General features: G+C 37.8%; 1 protein-coding gene, 1 long non-coding RNA gene and 1 pseudogene across 14 annotated transcripts in view; 1 reads left to right on the top strand and 2 right to left on the bottom strand.

The window, feature by feature from the left end:
- Positions 1-262: 262 nt before the first annotated feature.
- LOC120597789 (uncharacterized) lies at positions 263-5,135 on the bottom strand. Its single transcript, XR_005651451.1, has 2 exons — positions 4,847-5,135; positions 263-4,601 (listed from the first exon to the last, which is right to left on the bottom strand). It is a non-coding gene; the product is annotated as an uncharacterized LOC120597789 (long non-coding RNA).
- Positions 5,136-5,981: 846 nt separating this feature from the next.
- The window catches only part of PEAK1 (pseudopodium enriched atypical kinase 1), a 256,260-nt gene continuing 235,987 nt past the window's right edge, over positions 5,982-26,254 (top strand). For 8 of the 13 annotated variants that reach the window (XM_039856430.1, XM_039856431.1, XM_039856420.1 and 5 more), the window contains exon 1: positions 5,982-6,114. The gene's annotated coding sequence lies outside the window, so the exon portion shown is untranslated. The remainder of the gene's footprint in view (positions 6,115-26,254) is intronic. The other 5 variants (XM_039856436.1, XM_039856434.1, XM_039856432.1 and 2 more) reach the window with 2 other exon arrangements.
- Positions 16,917-17,035, bottom strand: LOC120597957 (uncharacterized; annotated as a pseudogene).

Raw genomic sequence — 26,254 nt, 5'->3', positions numbered from 1 at the left:
CCTTTGTTAACACCCCTTTATTCTAAACATTCACCTAACTGCCTGCTTCTTTAAGACATGATACCCAGAAACCTTCATATTCATCTTCACCTGATCCTCAATATACCTCTAGCCCTATACCTAGTCACTTATATTTCCTTCCCTCTAGGATCTGAGGAAGAATTGCCACCTTCTTGCTTTCATTTATCTTGCTTTCTTCTTCTAGCCCCATCCAAAAGTTTTTATTTTTTAAGTTTAAATCTCTCCCTTCCTCTTTTTTTGAGATATAATTCATGTACCATAAAATTCACTTCTTTAGTGTACAATTCAGTGGTTTTTAGTATATTGTTATATCAGGTATTTTAGTAACAAGGTTGTGCAACTATCACAACTATCTATTGCTGGAACATTTTCATTACTCCTCCAAAAAACTTCACACCCATTAGCAGTCACTTCCCATCCCCAGTCCTTGGCAACCAATATACTTTCTGTCTCTATGAATGTGCCTTTTCTAGACATCTCAAATAAATGGCATCATGCAGTATATAGCCTTTTGTGGTTCCTTTCACTTTAGGGTAATATTTCCAAGGTTCATCCATATTATAGCATGTATCATTACATTCCTTTTTATGGCCGAATAATATTCCATTGTACGGCTATAGTACACTTTATTTATTCATTCATCAATTGATGGACATTGGGTTTGTTTCTACTTTTTAGCTCTTATGAATAATCCTGCTATAAACATTGACGTAAAAGTTTTTGTGTGAACGCACTTTCAATTCTCTTGGGTATACACACCCAGGAGCGAAACTGCAATTTAAGCGTCTCTTGATATCGAAATCTATTCTGTTTCCGAGTTCAAATAGCCTGAGATATCTCTCACAATGCAAACAGCTTTATACTAACCTATCCACCCCATCTTTACTCAAAACACCTGCAGTCTTCAGAGTCTACATCAATGATAACTTCTTTCCAGTTAAACTGAGGGCAAGGATCAGCTCTCTTATTTCAGATCATATAGTAGGTATTTAATACACACTCATTGACATATTGACACCGTAAGATGCCCACAAATGAGAAAATGATGACTTATTCACTCTTTCATTTGGCAGATATTTGAGTATTGTATGCTGTTCACTGTGCTTAATGGTGAGCATAAATATTAGATAAAACTTACTGATTAGTTTCACTTTATCCCAAGTGCTAGTTCAACTCCAGAAATATTTACTACTTATGATGTGAACTGCATTGTGCCAGGTATGACAGGAGGCACAAATAAAAATAAGATAATCTAAAGCTTTTTATGTAAGTACATAAACTCTATATGCAATAACAATAACAAGCGACAATAAAAGCAGCACTGGATGTTAGATACCATAAGAAAAGTACAAAACGGAGGTTCAATGAACACAGCATATATGCTTGAGAGTGGAAAGAGAAGATAGACATCAGGAAATACTTCTTGAAGTTGAATATAGTACTTAGGAAAGAGCCTCAAAGAAAGTGGCATTTGATTGATAGGGATTCCTAGGAAAAGAGAAAGTATTTCAGGCAGAGGATAGCTAGCATGAACAAAGAGAGAAAACCTGTATACAGTACAGAATTTTTTTCAATACAGTATAGAATTTTTTTTCAGAGACCAATAGTTATTCAGTTGTGGAAAGGTAAGTAATGAGATATGGTCATAGTGTGAAGAATCTTGAATGGTAGGCTTAGCATTTAATAGGTTTCGAAGAATGGTTTGAAAGTCTTCCTATAACAATTCAAATTACCCTAGTGATTCCCTAACCTTTGCTTCAAATCTTTCTATTATGTATATTTTCTAAAGTGACCATGGAAATTAGTTATCTCTCCTTCCCACGAGAAACAAGAAATAAAATCTTGACAACTAAGTGAGCATGCTATAAGGGAATGATAGAATTTAAATAATCCTATACCTTATCCTATTCTTTTACTACTGTATCCTAAGACAGACATGTGGGCAAGTCCCAATAGCTAGACTAGCAGAAGCAAGACTGCGGAGAAAATAATAGTATTCATTAAGCTCCTAACAATAGGTATTGTGCCTGGTGATTTACATATAATATCCTTGATCTACCCAACAACCATGTTTAGGTTTATGGTAACTAAGGCTCAGAGGTCAAGTAAATTGCTTAAGATTGCCAAGCTAGTAAGCTTAGTTAGCAAAATGTCAAGTTTTGAACCCAGGCCTGTCTGATGCTGTTATTTTCCCCATTGTCCACTTTAATTTGTTTTTGCCATAAAAAGAGTCTGGGACGGTAGAATCACAATGCATGTGTCAATGAAAAGGGCTGAATATTTAACGGATGGGCTTGTATGCTCTAGAAAAAAATTAGGTTGAAATATTCAAAACTGGGGTTAGAATGGCTTAGAGATCCAGATCAAGAGAGACCAAGTTTAGGGCTGCTTCTTGATCCAAACTGGACAATGATCATAATACCAAGGGAACAAAATTATAATTTTAATTTGGAAACGAGAATAATCTCCAAGAAACTATGAATATTTGTATTCATTGATATATTCCAAGTTCCTAGAACAGTGACTAGCACACAACAGGCATTCAATAAACTTTTGCTGAAATAATGAAAAGTCATGTAAGGGATATTGAATAGTCTTGAGGTTCTGAAATATAAAGACAGCACAGTACTAAGTTTAAAACCATTTAAATGGTTAGCATACTCTCTTTAACACTCAACCTCATGACAAAAACTACTAAACAAAGAAAGCAACAGCTGTAAAACAGTATCAAGATTTTATAAAAAAAATGGTAGACCAAAGAATGAAAAGATACTTTTGCATTATACATGGTATCTAGCACTTTGTGGTTAATCAAATTTCAGTGAGATGAAATTCAGAATTTTGATCTGTTTTAATATTTCAAACTGCTGTGAGCACTGTATCCAATGACAGCTTTTGGAAAAGAAAACGGTTATCTAATCTAAATACTTCACAAAATGGATAAGTTCTTTATTACGGATGGCAAATAATGGAATGAAAATCTCAAATTCTTGTTATTCAAGGATATAACAAGAGCACACTTAGAAAAGCATTTTTCTAATTTTGATAGTATACTTCTATTAGAACATGCAAAGAAAACTGCAAAAAAATCCTTAAGAAAAGTAAAAGCCCTTCGGAGGCAGTAAGCCTCTCTACAGAAACACTTAAAGAGAATAAAAACAGGTTCCATGGACTTTTTTCACAACTTGTCTAGTATTTCTTTTTTGATTGCACCAATGAGTAACTGCCACTTATCACAAACCATTTTCTCTCAGATATGTACTTTATATATTGCTTTCTTCCGAACAGACAGTTCTTCAGGCTGTTCAAGTCTTTCAGCTGCAGAAATTTTTATTTTTCTCATTGCATTTCTTCCATGAATAGCAAGAGAAACTAATTTAATAAATTCCTTTGCTTTCCAAAAGGCAGTATTACTGTTTCTCAACCAATATTATATTAACTGATTTTTGTCTTTTCCACTTAGTTCCACAATCTTTATTTACTTCAGTAATTCCTAATACTATAGTTTAATAGTTTAGTTTGTCAGAATATCGTATTTTCTTTTATATTACGCTATAATGAAGACAGTGAACACCTTCTCTTTAATCAATTCTTGCTTGAGGTAGTCTACATGTCCCTAATCTTCTAACAGACAGTATTTTGTCTCGCCTTTTCAACTACTGCATAAATTTTGTAGTCTTTGAAAAGATGAACTCACTGATTTTAGGGTCTTAGACAGCTCTTTTGTGTCTACAGAAGGTTAAAACATATATTTTCTCCCTTTACTGTAACATTTTTTAAAACATATTTTTATTAAACTCTGAACCAAATAACTTTTTAAAAGAACTAAAATTAAAATAATTGCAAATTCTGAGGATAGATTATGTAACAATTCCAAAGAAAAAAACATAGGCTTTAGTCTCTTAAAAATCCATTAAAGACATTACAGTTCACTTGATAGATATTCTAAAATTAAAATTGTGGAGATTTCATAAGCTCCAAATAGATTGATTCCTTCACTACACACTCACCTAACCCAAATACCATGGTACTTGAAAACAGAAGCCAAGGAATCAAAATTGTTGAGTGTTTATTACTACTTTATACAGTTTCTTACAAAACAGAGACTGCAGGAAAAATAGAAATTCTTCTTCATCTGTTGTCCTTCGTGAGCCAATTTCCCTCCTCCCACTTAAAATCTGAGCTGAACCTCTTGATCCTTGTACGATGCTTTAAAAACACGAAGAAGATACCATTTTTGAATCGATATAAAATTAAACTACAGGGGAAAATGTACTAAAGTCTCTAACTTTCGCAAATGCTACATGTTACATGTAAGAATTTTTAAGACTCAGGAAGTTGTTCTCAGGCACAGGGCAGAATCTGTAGGCTAAAATGAAAGTCTAAGAAGTTTAAGATAGTAATCATATCAGTTAAAGTAATAAGTTTTTGAGCACCTCAGTATGACACTTCCATTTGGTAAGCTGAACATGCCTCATAATTTACATCATATATAGAGTCCTGTAATAAACCTACTTGAAAATAAGTACCTGTAGCGTGTCAAGGCAGAGAACACTGTATCTCACTCGGTGAAGGCTGGACTTGAGTAGGGGAACAGAGGTGGGCAATTATGAGTCACACAAGAAAGTATGTCGTCTTGCAGAAATGAATAGAGAATTTTAACAAGGGTTTCGAATTCTTTGAAGAATGCATTAACAAAATTTTTTCGGGGAGAAAATTTTCCATCTTACACATTGAAACAAAACACAAATTTTTACTGAAGGCGGGAGATTAGCACAAATTGGTGGGATAACCTTAACTGTTCTCATAAAACACAATGCCAAACCTTTAAAATACGGTCTGTTCAAATGGCACCAAGCTTCACGTTTTCAAGCCCTCGCGGCACAGGAAGTGGACTGGGCACCCCCAAACCATCACCCGCATAGGAAGTGAGTTGTTTCCCCGCCCCGTTTCCCCCAGGAAGCCTTCCTCCCCTCCCCCCCCCAACCGGAAGTAAGGTGCCCCATTCAGTCGGCCTCAAATCGAGACAAACCAATTAAGAACAGCAAAAGAGCGACGGTCTTTAAAGGGTGAGGGGCACCTCCACTATGGCCACCCCCCAGCTCGCCTTGCTTACTGACCTTCTGACGATACGCGTAGGCAGGGGTCTACGGCTAAAGAATGTCGCCTACACAGAAGACAATTCTTTAAGCCCCTTACAATCGCATTCACTCTTCTCACTCCGTTGTCTCACAGGTTGACAAAAATTCCTCCGCAGTACTTTATTATGATGTCCTTTCTTTCTCTTTATCTAATCGCTTAACCATCTTCCCATAGGCAACTTCTCTTATTGCACTAACATTTAAAATTGTTTTGGCGAGCAGAAAAATGAAATATTACACCCGATACCTTCAGAAAAATGGAGGGATTATTTTGTTCAAAAGTGACGAAGGACTACGTGACTACGCAAGGCGAGACTCATTTTCGTGAAGGTTTCTGGGAGATGTAGTTTTTTTAATCGCTAAGGCCTGCAGAAAGTATTAGGACTTAAATTGGCAATTACTATATATTGGAGTCCTTGAAAACACAAATATTCTATTCGTCGACAAGCTGACTTAAGGGGCTCCGGCACCAAATGGGCCAATATTTCATTTCCCTTTTCCACTGGAACTTACTTGAACCGAAATTTTGCTTCAGGGCAGCCTAAGGTTCTGGTCGTCCCGCCCTCCATATTGGCCACACTCTCCTCAGCCAATAAGGGGCCTTCTAGGATTCATTCTATTAGGGTAGTAACGTGAGAGGAGGGCCCTCATGGTGGCTCCTTCTGCGGGACTGAGACGCGACAGGGTATTGGGTCGAGGGCCTGTGCGCGTGCGCGTTCCTTATGGAGCGCGACGCCGAGCGCGCGCGCGCGCGCGCGAAGAGGCAGTCGCGGGGCTGGGTGAAGGCTGGTAGGCTGGTGGGCTGGGCGGGCAGCCGGGAGCGCGCGGTGGACTCAGCAACAGCGAATAGTTGTTGTTAGTGTCAGTAGCTCCGCGGCAGTGGCCACGGCGACCGGAAAGAGGGCTGGAAGGCCGGTGATGGTGGTCCTGCGGCGGCGTGTTCGCCTCTCAGGTAACGGGGGCAGGGCTGCCTGCGTCCTCTCCTTCCCCTTCTCTTCTCGCGCCGGCTTGTGGGACCAGGGTCCCGGTGAGTTGAGGGCGCTAACCCGAAGAAATCCGGGTAGGGCGCCGCGGAGTCTGGTTAGCGCCGCCCCGGGGTCTCGGGCGGCCATCCCGGCCCGGGCTCTCCGGCCTTGGCCGTCCCTGCGCCTCTGCGCCTCCGGGGCCCGCCGGCACTGCGCGCCTTCTCTCCCCCTCTCCTGCGTCTGCAGCAGCGGCCCCAGTAGCTCAGCGCCCTCCCCCCTTCCCGCCCCCGAGGAGAGAAAGTCGGGACCTGGCAGCTAGAGACGTCCCCGGGCGTGGCTGGGAGGATGGTGGGGAAAGTGAAGGCTGGAAGTGCTGGGAGCAAAGAGACTGGAGCAAGAAGGTCTCTTCTCGCTCCCTCTAGGTCTACACGAACATCCCGCTCCAGTCCCTGGAGTACCAGCTCAGCCTAGTCTGTGGCTCTTTGCCCGCTCTCTTCGGGCTGCGGCTTGTGAGCCCCCTAACGGGCTGCTTTGCTCGGCTGGTCAGTTTGTTTCTCCTTTGACTCGTCCATTCTTGCAACTTTTCTTACCTTCCGTGATGAGGACTCAACGTCTGAACCCCTTTCCCTATCCTGTCTCCGTCTCCTGCGCCACCCATCTGAGAGTTTGATTTCGTTTTTCGTCCTTTGACGACGTTAAAGTCTGCTGAGAGCAACAGGAAAGAGGAGCCCTCCCACCTTTAAATGTTACTTTCTTGTAACCCGTTGTTATTTTTAAGATCTAAGTTTAGGAATTGGAGAGCTGCGGAATGGAGTTTTATTGGAAGGCTGGCGTTAGTGACAAGTTAAAGAAAAACTAGGTTTCATCTTTATCGGCCTTGCTGTAGAAAACCTAATACATTTTTCTTTTGCTTCTGTTAAATGTGATGAGTATACATTGAATTAAATATTTGGAGACTTACGTAAAAGACTACTTTTTAGGTCATTGGATGACGTGTGTCAACAGCTTTTCACCTGAATTGGGATTGCCTTGAGGATTCTGTTTTGGGGACTTCTTACTGATTTTTGTTTAGCCACAACGTCTTTTTTCCTTATAAATGAAATGATGTAGTACCGTGTGTAGTCGGAGAATGTATATTGCTCTCTGCAGTATGGAAGTGAAAAACATGAATTATCCACAAGGGTAAAACTTTCCATGAGCAGTCTCGCTTCTTGATGGCTTCTGTAATCTAAGAGCATTTTTAGATAGCTGTTTACTGACTACCTTAATTACTTTCTGAAGTGCCTGGCACTTCTCTTTGGTGACTCGTTTAGTAAACTGTAATGGCAGTTATAGTACATTTTCTTGGCTTCAAACATGGAGTTATAGCCTCAGCCCAGAGATTAACAGTTAACAAAGGAAGCAGAATTCATACCATTGCTAGTGAGTTTGCCTATGACCAATTCACAAACTATGTGAAAAAACAAACATCTTTCCATAGCTGTCAAGGGGAGGAGGAGGAAATATTTTATCATGTCTTTATTTTGGAGACTAACATGACTATGTTATGTGGGAAAAAATGTCAAATTATTGAAGGCTTTTTGATATGTAGTCCTTCTCTCCACCCTGTACCCTCCATTTAGGGGCTGACATTATGTTTGGCTGGGTTCCAGGATGGGAAGAAAAATGTTTTGGTGAAAGGAAAAGATAAGATTGTTTTGAACTACTATGATACTGTGACTGTTTATTTTACCTAGTGATACTACACAGAAACTTCCTCGATAATTTTCGTGCCCCATTAACATTCTGTCAGAATTTATTTTTAAACGTCTACCCTGAGGCCTGTAAAGAAATAATGTCACTTCATAACTGTTCCTGACAATCACATTGAAAAATTGTTCCTGGATGTGTTATATGTGTACTCATAAACATTTATCTTTGTACTTTTATGCTAATGTAAATATTTAAGTTTTAGAGCTTAAAAACTTTTATTTGCTTATTTGCATACATGTTTTTCAACCTCTAGCAGTGTCAATCATATTTGCCAAATAAGCATCAGCCATAAATTCATGCTCTGGCACATTTCATATAACTCTTCAAAATTGCTCCGTGGTGAAGCATCATGAGATTAGCATTCATGAAAGAGATTTGTTGTTTTTAACTTTAATGATGTGCCGTTTAAATGGAACAGGTGCTGAGCTCTAGCTGTTTGTGTCGAAGCTTGCCAAATCATACTTTTTTTGTTGGATGGGCATTTTAAGTAATTTAGAAACCAAGCTGTGGCCCCTGGCATGCCAAGTGTGAGTTCAGGGCTCCATATCGCTGCTGCAAATACCTTTTTAACTGTAGGAGGCAAGCGTGCGTGATGAACTCTATTTTCTCCTTACTGTTCTCTTTACTGTAATTTCTACTCCCTATCACCATCCCAGTCTTTTCATTACTAGAGAGCTCCTGAGAAAGTCTAGGCTCCTTCATTGATGATTTGTTTTCTTCGAAGAAATTCTTCGAAGTATCAGGCCAGGAATATAGATAGTTCACATCTGTTTGACAGATATTTTGAGTGCCTTTTAAGAGGTAGGCATGATGGTACGTCGAGTATATGTAGAATGATACCGCTTTTTTCAAGGAGTGTGCAGTTGAGGAGATGATAGCTGATAATCAACAATTACAATGTGGTATGCTATGTAACAGGTATAAGCAGATTCTTATGTATGGAAGCACAGAGAAGGAGGGATAGTTGACTAAGACTTGGGTAGGATCTTGGGGGCAGAGGAGTGTCCTGAAATATATCTTAGTGGGTTACCTAAGCTAATTTTCAAAAATAAGAATTATCTAGGTTCAGAAAGAGGGAAAAGACATTTATAGACCAGCACCGTCCTGTAAAAATATAAAACAAGCCACAAATGTAAGTCATATATGTATTTAAAATTTTTCTAGTAACCACATTAAAAAAGGAAAATGAAATTAGTTTTAATACTATATTTTATTTAACTTGATATATCAAAAATATTTCAACATAATCTATAAAAACATTTTTATATTTGATATTTGCTTTACTTTTTATTTTATTTTTTTTTAGTTTTCAATTACAGTTGACATTCAATATTATTTTATATTAGTTTCAGATGTACAGCATAGTGTTTAGACAGTTAATTTATGAAGTCATCTCCCCAATTAGTCTAGTACCTGGCATTATACTTAGTTATTACATTATTATTGACTATATTTCCTATTGACTATTTCTTCTTGACTGTTTTGTAACTACCAATTTGTACTTCTTAATCTCTTAATTTTTTTCACCCAACCCTCTAATCCCCCTCCCATATGGCAACCATCAGTTTGTTCTCTGTGTCTATGAGTCTGCTTCTGTTTTCCATGGTGGCTGCACCAACTTGCAATCCCACCAACAGTACACAAGACTTCCCTTTTCTCCACATCCTTGTCAACACGTGTTGTTTGTTGATTTATTGGTGATAGCTATTTCAACAGGTATGAAGTGCTATCTCATTGTGGTTTTAATTTGCCTTTTTCTGATGAGTAGTGACGTTGAGTATCTTTTCATATGTCTGCTGGCTATCTGTATGTCCTCTTTGGAGAAATCTCTATTCAGGTCCTCTACTAATTTTGAATTGGATTTTCAGTTCTTTTGGTGTTAAGTTGTATGAATTCTTTATATATCTTGGATACACACACACACACACACACACACACACATACACATATATAATCTGTCTGTCTGATGTATCATTGGTGAGTATATTCTCCTGTTCAGTAGGTTGTCTTTTTGTTTGGTTGATGGTTTCCTTTGCAAAAATCCATTAGTGTCCCATTTTTTAATTTTTCTATTGCCTGAAGAGATGTAGCCAAAAAAATTACTAAAAGCAATGTCAGAGTTTATTGCCTATGTTTCCTTCTAGGAGTTTTATGGTTTCAGGTCTTACATTTAAGGCTTTAATCCATTTTGAGTTTGTGGTGTAAGAAAGTGGTTCACTTTTATTTTTTTGCATGAATCTGTCCAGTTTTCCCCAACACCATTTGTTGAAGAGACTGTCTTTATCTCATTGTATATTCTTGCCACCATTATTGTAGATTAATTGATCATAGAAGTGTGGATTTACTTCTGGGTGCTCTGTTCTGTTGATCTATGTGTCTGTTTTTATGCCAATACCATGCCGTTTTGATTACTATAATCTTGCAGTATAGTTGGCATGATACTTTCAACTTTGTTCTTCTTAAGATTGCTGTGGCTATTTGGTTGGGTCTTTTGTAGTTCCATATAAATTTTAGGATTATTTGTTCTAGTTCTGTGACAAATGCCATTGGTATTTTGATAGGGATTGCATTGAATCTATAAATTTTTTGGGTAGAAAGGCCATTTTAACGATGTCACTTATTCCTGTCCATGAGAACAGTATATGCTTCCATTTTCAATGTCTTATAATTTTCTAAGTAGAGGTTTTTTTTTTTTGTTTTTTTTTTTTTTTTTTTCGTCCTTGGTTAAATTTATTCCTTGGTATTTTCTTTTTTGATACAGTTATAAATTTAGTTGTTTCCTTTCCTCTTTGATAAGTCATTTTTAGTGTATAAGAATTTAACCCATTTCTGAATATTAATTTTGTATCCTGCTACTTTACTGAGTTCATTTATCCATTATAATAGTTTTTTTTTTGGTGGAATCTTCAGAGTTCTCTATAGTATGTCATCTGCAAATAATAACAGTTTTACTTCTTCCTTTCCAATTTGGATGCCTTTTGTTTTTTCTTGTCTGATTGCTATGCCTAGGACTTCCAATACTAGATTGAATAAAAATGGTGAAAGTGGACATATTTGTCTTGTGCCTGCTCTTAAGGAAAATGCTTTTAGCCCTTCAGCATTGAGTATGATGTTAGCTGTGGGTTTGTCATATATGCCCTTTATTATGTTGAGGTATGTTCACTGTATTCCCACATTGCAGAGAGTTTTATCATAAATGGATGCTGGACATTGTCAGATGCTTTTTTGCACCTATTGATATGATCATATGATTTTTTATCCTTCATTTTGTTAATGTGGTATATTACGTTAATTGATTTCTGGATTGAACCAACCTTGCATCCCAGGAACATAGTGTACTTAGTCATGGTGTATGACCTTTTTAATGTACTGCTGAATTTGGTTTGCTAATATTCTGTTAAAAATTTCTGCATCTCTGCTCATCAGGTATATTGGCTTGTATTTTTTTTTTTTCCAGTAATGTTTTTGTCTGGTTTTGGAATTAGGGTAATGATGGCCTCATAAAATCGCTGATTTGATTTTCTGCTTCAGCTAATCTGTTGTTGATTCCTTGTAGTGTATTTTTCATTTCAGTTATTATAGTTTTCATTTCTGATTGTTTTTGTGGTTTCTGTGTCCTTTTTTGTGCTTATTATCACTTTGTTGAAGTTCTCACTTAAGTTCCCCGAACATCCTTACAACTAGTGTTTTGAACTCTATATCTGGTAGATTGTTTGCTTCCATTTTGTGTAGTTCTTTTACTGAAGTTTTATGCAGTTCTTTTATTTGGAACATGTTTATTTGTTTTCTCTTGGTTTGTTTCCTTTTTGGTTGCCTCTCTGTCTTTGTTTTTATGTATTAAGTTGATTTGTTACATCTCCCAGTCTTGGTAGGGTGGTCTTATGTAGTATGTGCCCTTGGGGACCAGTGGCACAGTTTCTCTGATCATTTGAGATGGGTACTCTAGCAGTGTCCCTTTCGTGGGTCGTGCGTGCTCTCCTGTTGTAGTTGAGCCTTGATTGCTGTTGGCACATCAGTAGGTAGAATTGATCCTCAGGCTGACTGGCTGTGAAGATTAGCCATGAATACAGCAATAAGCTTCTATATGGGGCCTGACCCCACTGAGCGGGATTTACTGCAGTGGCTTTGGTGCCTGCTGAGACCACCCTTTGTGTGTGCCTTTTGTGGGACTAATTGGATGGTGTTTTGTTGTTGTCTGTAGCTGGCCACTGACTATTGGTTCTGGGGTTTCTTGGGAGTGGCTCCCCATGCAGGCCAAGGTCAGCCTGGGGCTACATGTTAGGAGCTACAAGGCTATTTGCAGTTGGTTGCTGCCTGTGCTGGCCCTGGAGGAACGTAGAAGCTCTACTGTGAACCAAGGCTTACTGCCACCTGTACTGGGCCTGTGGCAACTCAGCAAAAGGCTCTGCCGCTGAAAGAGCCTCGTGTGGTATGTGAGTCTCAGGGAGTCACCAGGGTGGGCTGACTAGTGGTGTTCACCAAGTTAATGAATATTCAGTTAATGAATATTCAAACTTGGCACCAGTGCTGAGCACTTGTGTGGCGCAGAATATACCAACGCCAGACCCCACCTGCCTGAGGCCTGCAGACTCACCAGAGTTGTTCAAAAAATATTGCAGTTTTCTGGAACCAATGCTGGCTCTCTGCTGCTGAAGGAGCCTCAGATGGTAGGTGAGTTAGGTGGTGCAGGGTTGTAGGTGGTGCAGGGTTGCAGAGAGTCACCAGAGTGGAGGGAGTAGAGTTCACCAGACCAATGCAGATTCAAATTTGGCTGTGTAGAGGGAGGGTCCAACATAGGAAAGATGGTACCTGCTTGTAGGCTGTGTGGGAGGAGGACTCAATACAGGGACAACAGTGGCTGTTCTTCCAGCCCTGGCCGTGAAGCCAAACAACTCAGTCTTTCCCTGTATGTTTCTGGTGCCTCCTGAGCCGCTGTCCCTCTCCTGGAGCCCAGGGAGAGTTCCTGGGAGTGAGTCTGTGTGCAGCCCTTTAAGAAGATGCCTGGGTTTCCAGCAGTCCTTTATCTCACCCAGGGGACTGAATACCCACTTAATAGCCAGATGTTGTGGATCTTCTTCCCCAGCACTGGTGCTTAAGGCTAGGGAGCCCAATGTGCGTCTAGGACCCTTTGCTCCTCAGAGGGGACCTTTCTTTTCTAGCTGTGCTATCCCTCCCGATTCACAACTGCCACATGTGTGTATGGGACCAGCTTGTTTCATGTCTCCACCCCTCCTACCAGTCTAGACATAGATTCTTGTTTATATTCTTAGTTATAAGACTTCTGTCTAGCTAGTCTTCATATGGTTTTCCAGGTTGGTTATTCTACAATTTAGTTGTAATTTTAATATGTTCATGGGAGGAGGCAAGCATAGCATTTTCCTATTCCATCATATTGACTAGAACTCTGATATTTGCTTTTTTATTCTAAGTCTTTAGAAGCTGGTATGTATTTTACATTTATACCATATCTCAGTTTGGAATAGTCATATCTATTCCAAATATTCAGTTACATTTATATCATATCTCAGTTTGGAATAGTCATATCTATTGAGCACCAGTCATTCAAGTACAAGGTGCTGAATAGCCACAGGTGGACAGCACAATTTTTAAAACAGGCCAATGGAGTGGTAAGAAACCAAATCACCGATGGCTCGTGAATCAAGTTAAGGAGCTTTAACTTTATCTCAAAGGCTGTGAGGGTTTGCGGGGGCGGGGCAGGGGAAATGCCATGATAGAATCAGATTAGTATTTTAGATCTCTCATGTTGGCAGCAAACTGAATGCTGAATTAGAGAAGGGCAAAACTGGAAGCAAGACCAGTTAGGAAGCCATTTATGGAGAGAAATGATAAAAGATGTAGAAGAGGGGGTGGACATATGAAAGATTTAGAAAGTATTATCAACAGGCCAGGATAAATAATCAGATTATGGAGGCTATCAAAATTGAAGATTTAGGATGATTTCCACATTTCTGAAGTGGCTACTGAATGGGGTAGGCAGCTGAAGAGAAGCCAACCATCTGTGGGATTGAAGAATGAATAACAAACTAGAAGTGTAGCTAACAGTGTTTTCAACCAAAGACTGAAGAAAAGATCTGGAGGAGAGAGATGCAGAGAATTTAAAGTATTTTACCATCCCTTTCCCCGCCCCCCACCGCCCTTTTTAATTTAGGAGGTTTGGAGCACATTTATATGGGATTGGAAAGAGCCAATGGAGAGAAATTGAAAGGGGGAGGGTGGGAAAAAAGGTTGGGAGGAAAGAGGGATAATAGGTGGAGCCAAGAATTTGGAGGCTGCAGAAGGGGATGGGTGGGATCCAATGCCTAGGTGGAGAAATTGGCCTTGGGTAGGAGGTAGTTTTCCTTTTCTAGTGAGCAGAATTGAAGGAAGTGAAGTTGGAGGCAGTGTAAATAAGTTTATCTGAAGGGCAGGAGGGAGAATGAGTTGAGGGTGTGTCTTCTATCATTTTTGAGTACCTGCTAGGAATGAAGGCGAACATGGTGGAATAGGGAGTCTTAAAAAGAATATGTGAGTTTATAACAGCTTCGAAGGGAATGGGGAGGGGAGCAGAGGCATGGGCGCAGACATATTGACAGACACATGATTAGGAAAATTAAAAAATGATTGTTAGGTAGCACTGAGGATCCATTTGAGGTTGTACCAGACCTTGGATTTGTAGGAATATCAATTTGCATTGTTTGATTTTCTTCCAGCAGTGATCACTCTGGGTATAGCTGAAGAAACTCATTAGAACTCATAAAGTAGATACTCTTACTCTCCTTGATTGTAAGATGAACAGCTTGGTTTCAAATACTGCTCCTTTAATTCCAGGGCCCAGGCTGTTATCCATTGCTTTGCAGATGTCGATTTGGTAGAGATATCTGAAGAACAGTGCATGAGAGAATTAATGATGTCGATTGTGACTGAAATGAAGAACTGTGGAATCTAGCCTGGATCATAAGCAGGAAGCTTGGAAGGGTGATTCAATTGGAAGAAAATGATGGGAATGAAAGGCTAGAGGTCAGTGTGAAACTGAAGAGCTAGCTAATGAGGAAAGAGCAGTAATATTAGCTTTTATTTATAGAGCAGTTACTATGTGCTAGACATTTTACTACCTTATTTCTAATTGTAACACTAAACTACAAGGTTATTAACCTTTTAGTCTTTCCTTTATCCATTCTCCTTTGATGAAGAAATTGAGTGAGGATTAGAGAGGTTAAATAACATGTCCAAAGACACACACTATCAAATGATAGAGTCAGAATCCAAAGCCCATTCTTACTTCTCAAAACTACATTTTCTTTAAGTAAGGAAATAAGAGAGAAAATGCAGTGATGATAAAAGGTGCTAGAAAGACACTAGGATATTTAATTTAGGACTTCAGAGGTGTATCATTCATTTAACAAATGTTTGGTGAGCATTAATATGTGCCAGTCACTGTTCTAGGTGCAGAGGTTACAGTAGTGAAACACAAAAATTCCTGCCCTCTTAGAGCTGAAGAAGATGAGACAGACATTAAACAAAAAAAGAAAGGTACCGCTGTAGTATATTAGATGAATGCTGTAGAGAATAGTTAAGCAGACAAGAGGGACAAGAATGTCAAGGAGTATGTGCAGTTTTAAAGAGGATGCCTGGGAAGGACTTGGTGAGAAGTGAGCAAAGTCTTGAAGCGGATAAGGGGGCACAGAAGAAACATTTTGCATTGGCCCTAAAGCAGAGGTGTGTTTGGTATTTTCCCAGACCTTTAGGAGGCCACGGTCACTGAAACTAGTGTGAATAGAAGAGTAGAAGTGGTAAGGTCAGAGAGATAACTGGTTCCAGATTAGATAAGAGCCTGTAGGCCATTGTAAAGACTTGGGTGTTTACTTTCTGAGATGGGAACTATTACAGGGTTTTGAGCAAAAGAGTGACATGATCAGATTTACACTTTAAATAAAAACTTCACTCTGGCTACTGTGTTAAAAGTAGTTTAAGGAGGCAATGAGTAAAAGCAAGACCAGTTAGGAGGCTCTTTAAAAATCCAATTGGCAGAAATCTAACTATGGGAGGTAAGTGTATGTGTATATGTATATATATGTGTGTATATATGTGTGCGTATATATATATATATACACACACACACATATATATATGTATATATATACACACACATATATACACACATATATATATTTACACTGTAAGTGTGTGTATATATGTGTGTGTGTGTGTGTGTGTGTGTGTGTGTGCGTGTGTGTGCGTGTGTGTATGCCTTATTGTTAAAGTGTACAGCTGAAACTTACTGGATTTTGTTAACCAATGTCATAAAAAAAAAAATCCGATTGAGAGATAGTGGTGTCTTACACCAGGGTATTGATGAAAAATGATTGGACTTGGATGTATATTTTTAACTTTTTGTTTTGATGCAATTTAAGATTTACAGAAAAGTTGCAAAGATAGAATAAGAATTTCCTTATGCCAGTGTTTCTCAACCTCAGCACTACTGACCTTTTTGGGCTGGATAATCCTTTGTTGTGGGGATTCCCCTGTGCCAGAGAATGTTAAGTAGTATCCTTGGCCTTTATCCACTGGGTGCCAGTACCATCCATCAGGTTGTAACAATCAGAAAATCTCCAGACATTGCCAAATGATTCCTGTGGGGCAAAATTGCTCCTATTAAGAACCACTGCCATATATCTTTCACCCTGTTTCCCTTAATGTTAATGTCTTAACATAACGGGTGGTATATTTTACCAAGGTAAAAAATTAACATTGATACATTGCTTCAACCAGACTCCAGATTTTATTTGTATTTCACCATTTTTTCCCCCACTAATATTCTTTTTCCATTCCATTATCCAAACCAGGATACCACGTCGCTTTTACTTGTCCAGTCTTTGTCTCTTCTAATGTATGACAGTTTCTTGGTTTTTCCTTCTCTTTTAATGACCTTAATACTTTATTTTATTATTATTATTATTTTTAGATGCGGCAACCCTTTGTTGACCTCACAGATTGCAAGGAACTTGTCAGCTTACAAGCCCTTATTTTTTATTTTTTACGCCTGCAGCACCTGGTCTTCCTAGGTGGTCTTCCATCAAAGTACTAACCAGGCCTGACCCTGTTTAGCTTCTGAGATCAGATGGGATGGAGCTTGTTCAGGATAGCATGGCCGTAGACCCGACCTTGATACTTTCAAAGAGTACTGGTTAGGTATTTGGTAGGGTATTCCTCAATTTGGGTTTGTCTGATATTTTCTCATGACTAACCTGGGATTACGGTTTTAGGGGAAGACTACCACTGATGTGAAGTGTTCTTCTTGTCTCGCCCTGTAGGAGCTACATGATACAAAAATGACATCACTGGTGGTCTCTTTGTTAAGGTGGTTTCTGCCAGGTTTCTCCACTGGAAAAGTACTATTTTACTCTTTCCATACTCTTTTCTTTAGAAGCAAGTCACTAAGTCCAGCCTACACTCAAGGGGAGGGGAATTAAACTCCACTTCCTGGAGGGATGAGTATCAAAGAATTTATGAATATATATTAAAACCACCCCAGTAATTGGTAAATATTTGGAGGGAGATACTTTGAGGCTTTGCCAGTATCCTGTTTCAGTTTACTAATTTTAGCATTCGTCAGTAGATCTTGCCTGCAGTAATTACTGCTATGGTATTCTAAAGGTATTTTTTTATTTCCCTCATTCTTGTTTCTTTTATTAATTGGAATTCTGTAAGAAATTCCCTTCTCATCTATCTGTTTTAATCATTTTACGTCAGTTCCAATTCATGGATACTTATTCTTAGGTTTATAATTCAGTGTTATCATTTTTTTCCCTCAAATTATTCTAGCTTTGGCCATTGAGAGCTCTTTTAGGGTGACTTCTGTGGCTTTTTGACATGTTCCTATCCTTTGTGTGTGTACATGTGCACTTCTTTAGTCTCTGACACTATTAGATGCTTCAGGCTCATCTTGTACTTTTCCTGCCCCAGCTCTACTCATTTTTCCAAGAAACCCTGGTTCCTTTTATTGGAGAATGGTATTTTAAGGTTTAAGATCTGGATGCTAGGTGTGCTTGTTGCTACTGTAGTGTTACTGAAGCTAGGTGCTCTCAGGGCAGAGCTAGGAAATAAATGTATGTGTACTGACCTATGTATTCACACCTATATTTTTGTGTATAAAAATAGGAATGCACTTATACTGACATCTCTGACTCTTAACTGGACATGTTTTGATATAAGTAGGTTTGCTGATGGATTGGATGTGGAATGTGAAAAGAGAGGAGTCAAAAATGACTTCAACAGTTTTGGCTCAAGCCACTAGAAGGATGGAGTTGTCATTAACATAGATGGTATACTGTAGGCAGCCCAGGTTTCTGAGATTTCAGGAGTTCTGTTCCAGACTGGCTAAGTTTTTGAGATGTCTAATAGACACGCTAATGGAAACGTTAAGTCAGCTATTGAACAAATGAATCTGGAGTTCAGAGAATGGTCTAGGTTGGATATACTTGGAAGTTGCCAGTATAGATAAATGCAGAACAAGAAGAGGTTCAAGGAATGACCCTAGGGACGTTCCAGTCAGAGAGATTAGGAGGAGCAGTTCTGCAAAATCATAATGATTAGGGTGTGGCTATAGGGTGGATTTCATATTTATGCTTAACAAACACTAACTCAGTTCCTAATATTTGCAGGGCACCATGCTGTTTGGGGAGTTAACATTGCTCCCTTCCTCCACAAATTTACAATTTCAGATGAGACAGATTACAGACAGAAAAAGAGAGTAGCAGTGGAATAGCAAATATCAGATAATGATACAAGTATAACATACTAGAGAAGCTTGTAAGGGACATTGGACATAAGAAATGAGTTCAAAATGTGCCATAAACACTGATGTAAGCATGTGTCAGTCAAGAAACTTATCAAGGTTTCATGCACACACTGATAATTAGTAATAGGCAGAAGCTTCTCTGTATATTGACCAAGGTTTCTTTGATTGCTTTGGCTCTTGGTCCCCTGCCATTATAAGGTCTTGGGTTGGTAATTGTGCCTATAATTATTGGCTGTCAATTAAGCCTCAGTGAACTGGTTGGAGGATTTCTCCTGTACTTGACTTTTTTTGTCTGCTAACCTTTCCACAATCAACTGGATTCAGCTCAATACTGCTTAAAACAAAATGTTTGTATGTAAAATCAAACAAGTGGCCTTACTATTTGTAAACATGCTTATTTTTTGATTGCTTCTTTCATGAATGGTCTTAGACATTTATATTTATTATGTGGTTATTAAAGACATACCCAAAATACAATTATGGAACTTTAAAAGTAACTTAAACATGGAACCTAGTAAACCAAGATTTTAGTAAAAAGATTTTAATTTCAATTCCTTGCACTAAAAATGGATAGGCTTTTATTGCCAACTGGTAGAGGTGATATAGCATGAGACAGGCAAATAGTACCTACTGAGTAATTATTTTTCAGTCACTCTTTAGGAACTGTAAGAAAAATAAGGGATTTATCTATTTTATAGTATATGGGGCAAAGAATATCAGAATTCCATTCTCGGTTCTACCACTGAATGATTGACAAAGCTGTTATCTGTTTCTATGTACTGGTGTGTTATATTTATTGTGAGAAACTTGAGCATATTTATATGCTGACTGAAAAGAGACTCTGTCTTAGGTGCAAAGACAGTCTTCTTCTACTATTACTACTGCTACTACTACTACTAGTACTACTAAAACTTGGTCTGTAGCATGTAACAGATACTCAAATGGTTGTTGAATGAAGGAATTACATAAGATACTTGGCTCTTATAAAATAAAATGTGAAGAGTTTTTTAGCTTTTCCAAGAAATCTTAAGGTATAAAAACTTTAGTTGTCTAAGTCAGAGTTGGGGCAAAATAAAATAAATCTGTATAGTATCATCCTCATTTTAGGCTTAGCCAAACAAATAATGAAACTGTAAAAATGTGATCACTTTTAAATAGCTCATAATCCTAATCTCCAGGAGTATCAGGAATTCTAGTTGAGTCAAACTGCTTGAATTTGAATTCTGGCTCACCTGCATCCTACCTATATGATCTTAAGTTAGTTTCTTAATTGTGCTTCAGTTTCTTCATTTGTAAAATGGGGGTAATATGGTACCTACTTTGTGGGTTTATGAGATGCAATAAGAATATATAACAAGCAAATTAAGTGTTTGACATACAATGTGTTCAATTAATTTTAACTCTTCTAAAAATTCTGAGACTAATGTCTTAAAGTCTTTCATTTACTAGAAAATCATGTCTGATGAGTCTTAATTAAAGGAAAAACAAAAACCCCTCTGTGAACAAGGAAAAAAGGTGGTGGGAAGTATAGTGATGTGTTGGAACTATTAATAGGTGTTTTACTTTTTGCCATCTCCATTTTTTCCCTCTTAATTTGTTTAGCAGATTTTAATTAAATATTTAACTCTAAGAGTTTTCATGAGCATGTGACTTTTTGAGAGTTAGCATTGTCTTCTGGTTAAAGAACATGGATTCTGGACCCAGAGAGCCTGGGATTGAATCTCATCTCTGCCACTTAATAGCTGTGTAATTATTGGCAAAATTACTTTATTTCTCTATACCTTAGTGTTCTCATCTGTAAAATGGGGATAATGATGGTACTCACCTCAAAGGGTTTTTGATCAGCTAATATTTGAAAAGTGCTTAAAATAATGCCTGGAACATAGTAGGTAAAATGTGTTCGTTGAATAAAGTAAACAAAGTATGGTAGAAATGTTACATTTAGAAATTAAAGATATTAATAGCTTTCCAGTATATTTATAGCTTCATACATATTAGGTAGATACTTTTCCTAGCTTTAGGGGAAAAGGTTTCCTCTTATTCCCCTACTTCTGCTTTCCTGAGCTTCTTTGGTTCTGTTGATGGTGGAGGAGCAGGAAAACTATGTGTCCTTATAAATCGTTTATGATATGAACATTTTCCATTGTTTAAGATTAGGATTCCCACTTGTAATTTTCATAGATTCAGTTACCTTTGTTATTATAAGAGAAAAGACCATGGTTCACCTCTTAAATATTTTGGAATAATGAGTTGAATATTTCAAATGCTGAGAAACTGCCTTCTTCCCAGATGTACAACAGTTTTTATAGATTTCATTTGGGTATGAAGTAGGTGTAATTGTGGGAGTTTGTGTGAAAGAAGAGTCAAGGCATTGGAGAAGCAATAAAAAATATTTGTGTAGCAGTGACGTCAGAAACGTGGCGGAGTGAGACATATCTCCGGATTTCTCCTCTTGAAACAACAGTAAGTTAAACATCTAAAACTCAACAAAAAACACCCAAACTGTGCACTAGCACATCCGAGCATGGGATCTGCACAAAAGAGCTACTACATGTCAGAATCCTGGGAGTTGGGCGATAGACTGGGAGAAACAAAGAAGCTGCCTCTTGTAGCTGGAGCTCCCTGTAGAAGGAGAGAGAGGGGAAAAAGTGCAGCACGTTCCCTGAATACCTTGACTGGGAGAGCTGTGAGCTTCCCGTAGCCGAAGGCAGTGCCCAGGGATCAGGGCAGAAAGCAGAGTAGTGGGGATGGCAGAGAAACAACAGTTGATTATTATCAGCCACGGTTGGAAAACATGAGGCTGAGCCGCAGCCCCCATTCTCCAACCCAGAGGGCCCGTCACCCATATCCTACAAGACTGCACGTCGCAGAGCCTCACAGGAATCTGAGCAAATGCTAACGAAACTGTCGCTAACACTGACAGGGAATGAGACTGAGGGAGAGAGCAGGATTAAATATCTATAAGAAAAAAAGGCATTATTAAGGCTTTATATAAAGCAGAGATCCAAGAGGCTTAGATGCCACCTACTGGAAACCAAAGGAAAAACTTTTTTGTAACAGGCTAACAAGAGAGCTTTATATAATCTTTCTGGAAAAAAGCAGAATACACTTCCATTAATGCCCAGGCAGAGAAATAGTCCATTAAACACCATGAACCACCAAGGTGACAAGGCAACTCAGAAAGAAAGAGAAAAATCTCCAGAAAATGAGCTTACAGACATAGAAATATGCGACTTAAATGACAGAGAATTCAGGATGGTACTTCTGAAAAAAAAAAAACTCAGGTCCAAATAATTCATATCAACAATTCCAGGAGTTGGAAAAACAACTATACCAGCAGAATGAGTTCTTTAGCCAGGAGACTGAAACCCTCAAAAAGAACCAAATAGAACTTATAGAGATGAAGAACACACCGAAATAAATGAATAATGAAATAGCAAGCTTGGGAAATAGAGTCGACCAAATGGAGGAAAGAATCAATGATATCGAAGACAGAAATCTAGAAATAAATCATAAGGAGAAGAGAGAAACCAAAGAATGAAAAATAATGAAAGAGAAATACAAGAACTAGCTATACCTTTGGGAGAGGAAACATAAAAATAATGGGCATTCTTGAAGGGGAGGAAAAGGAGGAGGGATTAGAAAGCATTTTAGAAAAATAGTAGATGAGAATTTCCGAAATCTAAGGAATGAACTAGGACTTGGAATTCAAGAAGTCAACAGACTACCCAGTTATCTCAACCCATTCTCCAAGACACATTATATTAAGTTATCAAAAATCAACGATAAAAATTCTCAGGGCAGCCAGGGAAAAGAAGACGGTAACCTATAAGAGAAAACCCATTAGATTATCGTCAGACTTCCCACCACAAACCTTACAGCCAGAAAGGAGTGGAATCAAATATTCATACTATTAAATGAAAGGAACTACCAGCCAAGAGTAATGTATCCATCTAAGCTCTCCTTTAAATATGAAGGAGAAATAAAGTCCTTTCCAAACATTCAAAAACTTAGAGAATTCTTCACTACGAGGCCTGCATTACAGGAAATACTGAAAGGGGTCAGGTCACCTAAAACAAAATGATAAAAAAAACAAAAAGAAAACATAACTAGTAATTTCTAGTTAATAGAAGTAATTAATAATAACTAGCAGGCAGTTGGAAGCAGAAGAGTGCAACCCTTACTTAGGGCATTATAAGCATAAACGATAAGAAGAGATTTGCTATTGCAAGATAGTAATGAACGTTCAGCATACTGAGGGACAAATTGAGACAACAATGACAAAAGGAGAGGATTCAAAGATCCAAATTCACAAAGAGGAATGGAGATAAAATATATGCAGAAGAAAATGGAATATATATATATACATATATATATACACACACACATATATATACAGATATATATATATGCTATGCTGGCCACATGTTACACACACACACACACACACACACACACACACATATATATAACCTTACATATTTGTATTGGTAACCACACGCCAACACGCCAAAGATTCAGAACTGAAGTATATAACATAAAGCAAGAAGGACCAGAGGGAAAACCCACAAAACCCAACCAAAATAAAAAAAGACACACAAGGACAAGGAAACAATGGAAACATCGAGCTACCAGAAAGCAAAAGATAAAATGGTTATAGGAAAACCTCATATTTCAATAATTACTCTAAATGTAAATGAATTGAACTCACCCACAAAAAGGCACAGAATTGCAGATTGGATCAAAAAACAAAACCCAACCATATACTGCCTCCAGGAGGCACATATCAGCTCCAAAGACAAATATAGACTCAAAGTGAAAGGGTGGAAAATGATATTCCACCAAAAAAAAAAAAAAAAAAAAAAAAAAATTCCGCAAATGGCATTCAGAGAAAAGCGGGAGTAGTGGTTCTAATATCGGACGAAACAGACTTCAAAATAAAAAAGGTAAAGAAAGATTCTGAGGGACACTTCATAATGATAAAGGGAATCATGCACCAAGAAGACATAACACTTGTTAATATCAATGCTCTCAATCAGGGAGCCCTGAAATACATAAAGCAAATACTAACAGAACTAAAGGGAGAAACAGACCAAAACACTATCGTAGTAGGGGACCTAAATACTCCACTGTTGGTATGGACAGATCATCCAAACAGAAAATCAATAAGGAAATAACATCCTTAAATGACACATTAGACCAGCTAGACATAATTGACATTTACAGAGCCTTTCATCCCAAAACAGCTGCTTATACATTCTTCTCCAGTGCACATGGAACATTCTCAAAGATTGACCACATCCTGGGACACAGAGATAGTCTCAACAAATATAAGATGGTTGGAATCACACCAACCATATTCTCTGATCATAATACTTTGAAACTATAGGTCAACTGTAAAAAGAAAGGGGGAAGAACCACAAATACATGGAGATTAAACAACATGCTACTAAAGAATAACTGGGTATTTTTCTGACACTTCATATTAAAGAATAACTGAGAGGAAATGAAAAGAGAGATCAAGAGATACATAGAAATGAGTGAAAAAGATAGTACAACATATCAAAACTTTTGGGACACAGCAAAAGCGGTAATAAGAGGAAAGTTCATATCATTACAGGCCTATCTCAAAAAACAAACAAACAAAAAAACCCCAAATAAACATCCTAATGCTTCATTTTAAAAAACAAGAAAAGGAAGAACAAATTAACCTTAAAGTTGTTAGAAGGAAAGAAATAATAAAATTAGAGCAGAAATAAATGAAATGGAAAAATAAAAAATATATAAAAAATAAATGAAACAAAGAGCTGGTTCTTTGAGAAGGTTAATAAAATTGACAAACCCCTGGCTAGACTCACTAAAGGGAAAAGAGAAAGGACACAAACAGGATGAAAGTGGAAATTACTACTGACATTGCAGAAGTACAAAGAATCATAAAAGAATACTGTGAAAAAGTATATAACACCAAATTTAGTAACCTAGAAGAAATGGACCAATACTTAGAAAGATACAACCTTCCTAGACTGAATCAAGAAGAACTGGAAAATTAAATGGAATGATCAGCAGTATGGAAATGGAAACAATCATCAAAAACCTACCAAAAAGTAAAAGTCCAGGACCGGATGGCTTCACCAGTGAATCCTAGCAAACATTCTAAGATTTAACCTATTCTCCGCAAACTCTTCCAAAAAATTGAAGAAGCTGCAATATTTCCCAACTCGTTTTATGAGGCCAGTATTACTCTAATACCAAAACTTGGTAAAGATAACACACAAAAAAGAAAACTGCAGACCAATATCTCTCATGGACATAGATGCAGAAATCCTAAATAAGATATTAGCAAACCGAATACAGCAACATATTAAAAAGATTGTACATCACGATCAAGTGAGCTTTGTCCCAGGGGCACAGGGATGGTTCAACATACGCATTTCCATTAATGAGATATACCACATAAACAAAATATAAGAATTATGATCATATCAATAGATGCAGAAAAAGCCTTCTACAAGATACAGCATCCATTCATGATCAAAACATTTAACAAAGTTGATATAGAAGGAAAGTACCTTAAAATAATAAAGGTCATATACAACAATCCCTCAGCCAACATTATACTTAATGGTGAAAAACTAAAAACCTTTACTCTAAGATCAGGAACAAGATAAAGCTGTCCACTATCGCCACTGTTATTCAATATAGCATTGGAGTTCCTAGCTAGTGCAGTCAGACAAGAGAAAGATACAAAAAGCATACAAATAGGAAACGAAGAAGTCAAACTGTCACTATTTGTGGATGACATGATTCTCTGTATAGAAAACCCTAAAGATTCCACAAGAACACTACTGGAAACAATAAGCAAATACAGTAAAATCTCTGGATACAAAATCAATGTTCAAAAATTCATAGTGTTTCTATAATTTGAAGTGTCAAAAAGAAGTGGAAAAAATAATTCCTTTTCAATTGCAACAAAAAATAAAATACAGAGGAATAAATTTAACGAAATGTGAAGGACCTATATAATGAAAACTATAAGACCCTATAAAAAGGAATCGAAGAAGATACAAAGAAATGGAAAAATATTCCATATTCTTGGATTGGAAGAATCAACATAGTTAAATTGACCTTATTATCTAAAGCATTATACAGATTTAATGTAGTCCTTAACAAAATCCCATCAGCATTTTTTAAAGAAATGAAACAAAAAATTATTAGATTTGTATGAAATTACAGAAGACCCCAAATTGCCAAAGCCATCCTGAGAAAATAGAACGAGGCTGGAGGCATCACTCTGCCCGACTTCAAATTATACTACAAAGCGACAGTAATCAAAACAGCATGGTATTGGCAGAAAAACACGCACAGACCAGTGGAACAGAGTTGAGAATCCAGAAAGAAACCCATGTTTATATGGGCAAATAATTTTCGACAAAAAAGCCAAAAGCATACAGCAGAGAAAGAAAAGCTTCTCCAATAAATGATGCTGGGAAAACCGAAAAGCTATCTGCAATAGAATGAATCTAGACTGTTGTCTATCACCACACACCAAAATTAACTCAAAACGGATTAAAGACCTG

The sequence above is a fragment of the Pteropus medius genome, unplaced genomic scaffold (assembly GCF_902729225.1).
Source record: "Pteropus medius unplaced genomic scaffold, Ma_sr-lr_union100, whole genome shotgun sequence".
Lineage (NCBI taxonomy): Eukaryota > Metazoa > Chordata > Mammalia > Chiroptera > Pteropodidae > Pteropus > Pteropus medius.
This window is presented reverse-complemented; position numbering and strand designations above follow the sequence as displayed.